The sequence below is a fragment of the Culex quinquefasciatus genome, chromosome 3 (assembly GCF_015732765.1).
Source record: "Culex quinquefasciatus strain JHB chromosome 3, VPISU_Cqui_1.0_pri_paternal, whole genome shotgun sequence".
Lineage (NCBI taxonomy): Eukaryota > Metazoa > Arthropoda > Insecta > Diptera > Culicidae > Culex > Culex quinquefasciatus.
Genome location: NC_051863.1, coordinates 11990349 through 11998290, shown reverse-complemented (window position 1 = coordinate 11998290; position 7942 = coordinate 11990349). Strand labels below are relative to the sequence as shown.

At 36.4% G+C, this 7942-nt stretch overlaps 1 long non-coding RNA gene across 1 annotated transcript; it reads right to left on the bottom strand.

Annotated features, from left to right (window-relative positions):
- Positions 1-4327: 4327 nt before the first annotated feature.
- On the bottom strand, positions 4328-5533 carry LOC119769946. Its single transcript, XR_005278588.1, has 3 exons — positions 5329-5533; positions 4449-5272; positions 4328-4392 (listed from the first exon to the last, which is right to left on the bottom strand). It is a non-coding gene; the product is annotated as an uncharacterized LOC119769946 (long non-coding RNA).
- Between the last annotated feature and the right edge of the window lie 2409 nt (positions 5534-7942).

Sequence of the window (7942 nt, the reverse complement as noted above, 5' to 3'; positions counted from 1 at the left end):
GCCGGCTGTGGAAAGATAAAACCAAATAATATTTATTTATAAAATGAGGTGTTAAACGCAATGCTGCAATGATAGCGTAGTCTGATTTTTAATTATATAATCATTTAGTTCATGAATTTGTTACGGAATAGACGCGACGAACTCAATCATCAAGTGCCTTCCTATCTTCTTTCTGTTAGCTCGATAAGGTATTGATTTTCGTTGCCTCTCGAGCTACGATGCTATGGAGAGGGCTTTACACACAAACAACCGACGTCGAGCCCTCCGAGCTACGGAGCTATGGGAAGGTTTTTTCAACACAAAAAAGACTCGCGCACCACACGACGTTCTTGATGAATCAAAATAATGTTGTAACGCGATAAACCTAACGAACTCGGATCGTTTTTATCGAAAACAATATCACAATTCATGACAAAAATGCGAAACAAAAGGCACACAAAAAAATCACTTTTCACTCCGAATATTTTTTACGACCACGCGCTCCCTTTGACAATTATGCACTCGATTTTTCTATAACATACTTTTTAAACCGTTAACTTTTGCCCTGTAGGCTTCCATAGCGGCACTTTTTGGTCTCAATTTTGACATATTCGGAATCCTCAAACAATTTCACCTTAGGCTGCAGTGTTGGAGTTATAAAATTGTTTGGAAAAAATGCCATTTAGAATGAATAAATATAATTTTTAACAATTTGTTGAATAAGGGGTGAAACGGGTATTCAAAAATGTTTTATTAATTATTTTCTTAATCAAATTCATAACTCCAACACCTCAAACTTGTCTGAGAAATCCGAATACGTCAAAATTGAGACCAAAAGTGCCGCTATGGAAGCCAACAGGGCAAAAGTTAACGGTTTGAAATGTATGTTAAAGAAAAATCGTAAAACTGTGAGAAAAACTGCGATTGGCCAACAAGTTAAAACTGTAGGCTTGTAGTCCATGAAATTTCCTTTTGACTTTTGACCAATATGAGGCTGTTGCAAAAAGATATTGGGGTTTTTAAAAAATCCATTTTTAACAGTAATTTGCAAAAGCTATGAGAAAAAGTCAAACAAATCTCGGATAACTCTAGCTCATTTTAAAGTGCTTTAAAAGACCTTTCGAATGCATTTAGGAGAATTTGAATTGATCAAGATTTACGGAAATGAGAACAATTTTAAGATTTTTCATGTATTTTGGACCTCAAATTTCAATGTCCGTTTTACCCCATTTCCCTCATATTTGGCATGAGTTTATCTCATGTATAGACAAACAAACTCTGAAAGTTAATAAATAGTTTGGTGCTCGTGTAGCATACTCAAAAATGAGCGGGGTTTAAAAACACACTTCCAAGATATGATATTTTGAAAATTGAATGTGTGGATCTGTGGTTTTTAGTAGACAATTTGATTCTTTCTTGATTTTTGAATTTTGTCAAATTTTATTTTTGGAAAATCATATCACAGAATCCTGTTTAGGGGTTACATACATGTAGAAAATCTCAATATTTCATTATTCCGAATATTTATTAAATCCTTTAAAAAGATGAATTCCAATCACTCCTGAAAGTTTCATGAAGATATGTCATGATATAAGCGAAAAGAAGACGATTTAAGTTTAAAGTTTTGGCATGCGCAAAGCGGACTGTCAAACTTTGTGAGCGTTTTTCTCGGAACAACGAGTTGATTTACGGGTGCCACGATATCTCGAGATTGGATGGACCACATTGGCTGAAATTTGGGGTGAAGACTCTCATGACATATCCCGTGTGCATGATGAAGCCCGATTTTGAAATTTTGCTTTTCAAAAAAAAATAAATATCAAAAACTGACTATTTTTTATAGGAAAAACACACAAATATTTTTATCTTTTTTTTTAAAATAAACTTTTTTTAAATCGGCCTTCGTCATGCACACGGGACTGGTTTGATGAGTCTTCACCGAAATTTTGAGCCGATTTGAATTTGAATTTTTGAAACTGCTCACTTCAAATATGCAATGCAACCAAATGTCAAATTTAATGTTGATTATAGTTAAAAATGTTAATGTTTATGTCCTGAAAACAAATTAAAAAAAAAGTTCGAATGCCAATACCAACCCTTGACATTTTTGCCGATTTACAACCCCTTAATGAACCTCGCTCATACCCTACAACATTGTCGAACATACTTGAGTTGTAAAACTTGAACCTGGAAAGTTAAATGCTTTTTCAAAAAGAAATATTCGTACCAACTTTGGGCTATTTATTTTTTCGTTAAATTTTTAAGGATCAGTAAAACACATATTTTCAGTAATTTCAATGTTTTATTTTTAAACACAATACACGATTTATTAATATCGAGGATAGGCTGATTTTTTATTTATTTTTTATTTACATGTCGAGAGCGATTGCCCAGTGGTAACTATGAGACTTATACAGTAAAAAAATCATGGCAGGTAAAATTACATCTGTTAATGTGAATAAACTGGAAATTGAAATATTGCCCCTAAATTAACCTTTGTTTCTGAGTAATTGCACTTTTCCCACATGAATTAAGGTAAAATTTCATCAAAAAACGGAAATATTTAACCAAAAACAGTTCATTTGCTATATTTTTAAATTTTTAATTATTACATAAAAATTTGTAAATAGTTAAAGCCAAATCGATGTTATTTTTAGAATTTTGTTGAAAAATTAGTTCAAAAAATTAGTTCAAATCAAAAGCCATTTTTTTTTTCAAAAAACTTAAGAGCGAGTCCACGAACAGGGCATACCCCTTTGTACGGGACGTCGTTTGGACCTCACAAATCTGCCTGAAACTTTCAGGGGCTGTTTGTACATATAAAACTAGCATCTGGCCAAAATAAGAACACTCTAGGTCAACGGGAAGTGGGACAAATCGGGACACAAAGTTTGAAGGTTCAAAAACGTCAAAAATCTTAAAAATGCTGTAACTTAGGCAAAGTTCAATCTAATTTCAAAATTCAAAATGCATCTGAAAGGACTTAAAAAATGCAACAAAATGCAAGGAGAAGCATCCCAATTGGTTGAATCTAAAGGGAGTTATTGGTTGAATCTAAAGGGAGTTATTGGCAAAATAGCATAATTTTCAAACTAAAATAAAAAAATTGTTCCATCCAGATATCAACTCGGTTCGACCTGCAGCTTGTAGGGGACATCTGGGACTACCATCTGAGATATTGAAAAGACACTTTTACTTTTAGTGAATTTTTTGGTATTTAATTTTTGCTCGGGGGACCCCTTAGGTCAAATTTTCCGGTGATAATTTCATCATATTCGTGTTCCTGAGACAATTTCACAATAGAATCATGCACAAAAATGTTCATTTTCATCCATTTTAACCCTTTAAAAAATGAAAGTTAAAAAAATTAAGAAGCTGCTTTTTTCTGGTGTCATCTAGTATCCTTGGAAACAAACTTGATTTTCAATAAATGTGAGTCGAAGATTTTTTTAAACTTTCATTTTTTAAATGGTTAAAATCAAGTTAAAATTGATGAAAATAACAATTTTTATGCATGTTTCTTATGTGAAATTGTCTCAGGAACACGAATGTGATAAAATGTGAAGTTAAACTGCCTTACCCAAAGCGTTTTTGTTGGTTGTCGTTGATCATGGCCGTTCATGGTCACCCGTGACAGACACGGACGACGAAACAAAGAAAAACACAAAAAGTAACTTTTTCAATACTTTTTTTTCGTAAAATCGCGATAACTCGTGATGTTTATAAGCTGAGCAATTCTCTACGAAATCGGTCTTTTTTCTTAAATTTTAATTTTTGTATTTTTTAATCCGACTGAAACTTTTTTGGTGCCTTCGGTATACCCAAAGAAGCCATTTTGCATCATTAGTATGTCCATATAATTTTCCATACAAATTTCGCAGCTGTCCATACTAAAATGATATATGAAAATTCAAAATCTGTATCTTTTGAAGGAATTTTTTGATCGATTTGGTGTCTTCAGCAAAGCTGTAGATATGGATACGGACTGCACTGGAAAAAAAATGATACACGGTAGAATTTTTTTTTGTGATTTCTTATTTAACTTTTCATCACTAAAACTCGATTCGAAAAAAAAAACACTATTTTTTATTTATTTTTTTATTTTTTGATATGCTTAAGATGACATTAAATGCCAAATTTTCAGAAATTTCCAGGTTGTGCAAAAAATCTTTGAGCGAGTTATGAATTTTTGAATCAATACTGTTTTTTTTTTTTAAAATCGAAAAATTTGTCGCAAAAATTTTTAAACTTAATTTTTCGATAAAAAATCAAATTTGTAATCAAAAAGTACTTCAGTGAAATTTTGATAAAGTGCACCGTTTTCAAGTTAAATCCATTTTTAGGTGTGTTGCGAACGGGCACCGGTTTCTCGAACGACCCAAATAAAACACTTCATTTGTGGCACGTTGAAAACTAGAATTTATTATTATTAACTAAACAGAAAGGTTCACAAAATTACAAAAACTTACAACTTCGGTGTTTTTACGCAGCTGAGACCAGGATAATTATTCCATCAGCTGCGCCCGCACTACCGCTCGCTTCGAACTGTTGTTTTTATTTGATGCTACTTTGAGCAGTAGCACGGGCACCGAGAGTTGCAAGCACACACAATAGAACAAAACACAAAGATCTTCAGCAGCAGTGTCCGAGGGGCGCGTCACTCTGCGTTTATACGCAACACTCCCCCCCGTAACACTCCTGCTTCGTTGAAGTTGGAGTTTTTCTCAACTACCAGTGGCGCGTTGCGGAGCTGCTGAACGGGCTGGCTGAGCACAACTTACTAGCGACGTGGATCTGCTACCTCGCTGACTCCATTTTGACGCTCTTCGGTTGTTCTGCTTCTGCCGCCGACAGTGTCTGCCCCCTCGCTCCTGTACAAGGCAATTGCACCTCGCCGGACTCCACACGAACCACACTTGACGCAGCACAGATCCGCTAGCTGTCGGCCGTGAGCAGTTGCAAGACGTTCCTTCGGTGAGCTTCTGGGTGTGTAAGCTGAAGACGTGGAGACGATGGCGAAAAGAAGCGACCTGGGTGACGTGCAGCTCTGCCCGTTGGACTCCATTTTGGACGCCTCTTCTTCCACCATCACCTTCTTCAGCCAGCTTACTTGATCACCGCTGCAATCCGGACGGAGTTGATTTTGGCTGCCACGCACATCCGCTTCCTGCTTCCGTTGTTCCGTGGTCACCGCCTTCGGTCGAATCATCAGCGAAGTTTTTTCAATGTTGCGAACGGGCACCGGTTTCTCGAACGACCCAAATAAAACACTTCATTTGTGGCACGTTGAAAACTAGAATTTATTATTATTAACTAAACAGAAAGGTTCACAAAATTACAAAAACTTACAACTTCGGTGTTTTTACGCAGCTGAGACCAGGATAATTATTCCATCAGCTGCGCCCGCACTACCGCTCGCTTCGAACTGTTGTTTTTATTTGATGCTACTTTGAGCAGTAGCACGGGCACCGAGAGTTGCAAGCACACACAATAGAACAAAACACAAAGATCTTCAGCAGCAGTGTCCGAGGGGCGCGTCACTCTGCGTTTATACGCAACAAGGTGTCTTTTTTTTTGAAAATAGTTGCAGTTTTTCATTTTTCAAATTAGTGCAAATGTTTGCCCACCTTTGAAAAAAATATTTTTGAAAAGCTGAGAAAATTCTCTATATTTCGCATTTTTGCACTTTGTTGATACGACCTATAGTTGCTGAGATATTGCCATGCAAAGGTTTAAAAACAGGAAAATTGATGTTTTCTAAGTCCCACCCAAACAATACACCATTTTCCAATGTCGATATCTCAGCAACTAATGGTCCGATTTTCAATGTTAAAATATGAAACATTCGTAAAATTTCTATTTGAAAACAATATTTTCGAAATTTTTAAACCAAGACTAAAAAAAACACGAAATTTTAAAATGAAAAACTTTGTTCTAAATAAAAAAATACCCGTCTGGGTCAATGTAGATTCGAAAAGTACATTAAATTTCCCATAGAATGACAATTTTACAGTCAAGTAACGGAAAATGGGAGAATTATTAAAACTTTTTTTTGTGTTTTTTTTTTTCGATGAAAAATACGTTTTTCCACCGTTTCAAACTGCAAATTATTGAAAAACACCTCTTTTTTCGCATGTTCAAAAATGAAAGGGGTCGTACCGCCCCTCCGTCACGAGATATCAAAAAACGGACCTCAGATTCGTGATCAGGGGTAAAAGTTACCCCTTAGGACAAAGTTTCACTCAAATCGAAGAGGGGTCGGGGCAACTTTTCCCGGTTTCGTGTGAGTTGGTAGAGAATGACCCATTTTTCAAAATATATTTAATGTCATTAATAGTCGAGACATTTATATTATTATAGAAACTTGCTTATACAAACCCATGATGCCAAATTTGTTTATAGGTTAAAGGATTAACAATTAATAACAATTTTTAATGCGTTTTCTGAAAACAAAATAATAACTTTAAAACCTACCTTTCCAATAAAAACACAATCAGACTGTTCTTAGCTTGTTTAAGGGATGGGTCTTTCCGCAACTCGAGGAAAAAAGTGACCTGTCGTTATGCCGGGTTTTCCAACAAATGTGGCTTTTACGATTGAACGACTTTTGTTTTGTTCCAAAATTGATCAGCGCAAAAAAAAAACTCGTCAAAAAAAACACCTCTTGCCAACTTTAGAGTGCGAATAGAAACAGAGAACAAGGGACGCCACGCAAAACCGGTTCCTGCGGCATTGTGGTTTTCTCGGTGAAGGTGAAACTTTTTCTTATTTTGTCAATGCACCCAGAAGTTTTTTAGATGCCATCTTTTTGCAGACATTTTGTTCAAATTCAACTTTAAAGGGGCTTTCAACAAGTTCCTGCCATCGGGAAAATTTAATCAGACATCAATTTGCTATATATATACAGCACTCAATCGATTTGGATTTTGCCTTCTCCAGGACAGTTTGTATGATGCCCCGCTCAACGATGCTCAACCGCGGGACAGGCTGGTATTATTGAGTTTTGCAACCAATTGAGAGGGCTGCGACGACTCTTGCCACCGTTTACATCACGTGGACCATTTTACAACGGATTACCCAGCGAGATGCAGTTATAAAGCACGTTGCGTTCAACGATTTAATATTTTCACATTTCAATAATGCTCATCATTTTATTGGAGGGATTTATCGATAAAAATGTCTTCTTTCAAGTGGTCATTAAGAGCGATAATAGCAAATGCTCATCCGATAAGACACAACGGACATAGTAGCAGTTCAATAAAATTAACCCTGGCCCTGGGTGGTGGTCTGCAGATAACACCCTCTGATGATTTAGTGACCGCGGTCAGCCCGCCGGGAAGTGACAACGGGACGATCGATAGATGGATGATTGAGTCGTCGTGTCCAGCCGCGATGGTCCGCGAATGCAAGCGATAGATAACCCTCGAGAGGTACAAAAACAATGAACCTGTCAATCAGACAAATTCACCTGCCTGTTTTTTTGAGGAGAGGGTCGGTTGATTTATGGCGCCACTAGATCTGCTATCAGCAGATCCACAGACACGGCAATACGTTGTAACTGCAAATCCCTCACTGTCACAGCGGCCAACCGTCGTCAATGCCGGTGCCTTATCGAATGGAAAACCTCGGCCAGAAAAGGTGCTGATTGTTCTGCGGCCGGATGTTTTTTTCGTCCTGGTCCACTGACGTGTTCCATCGACGACCATCGTGGATGTGTGTGTGTTGAGTTGGAAGACGGAACCATTTTCCGTGAAAAATTGGAAAACTTCTCCGATTTCTATTTTCCCATGATAATCGATTGAGCATGAAACGTGATTTTTCTCAGTTTACGACGATTTTTCGTCTCTACATATGTAGGGGAAGGGAGTATGATATAGTTATTTTTGTTATTTTATGTATTTTATGTATTTTATGTATTTTATGTATTTTATGTATTTTATGTATTTTATGTATTTTATGTATT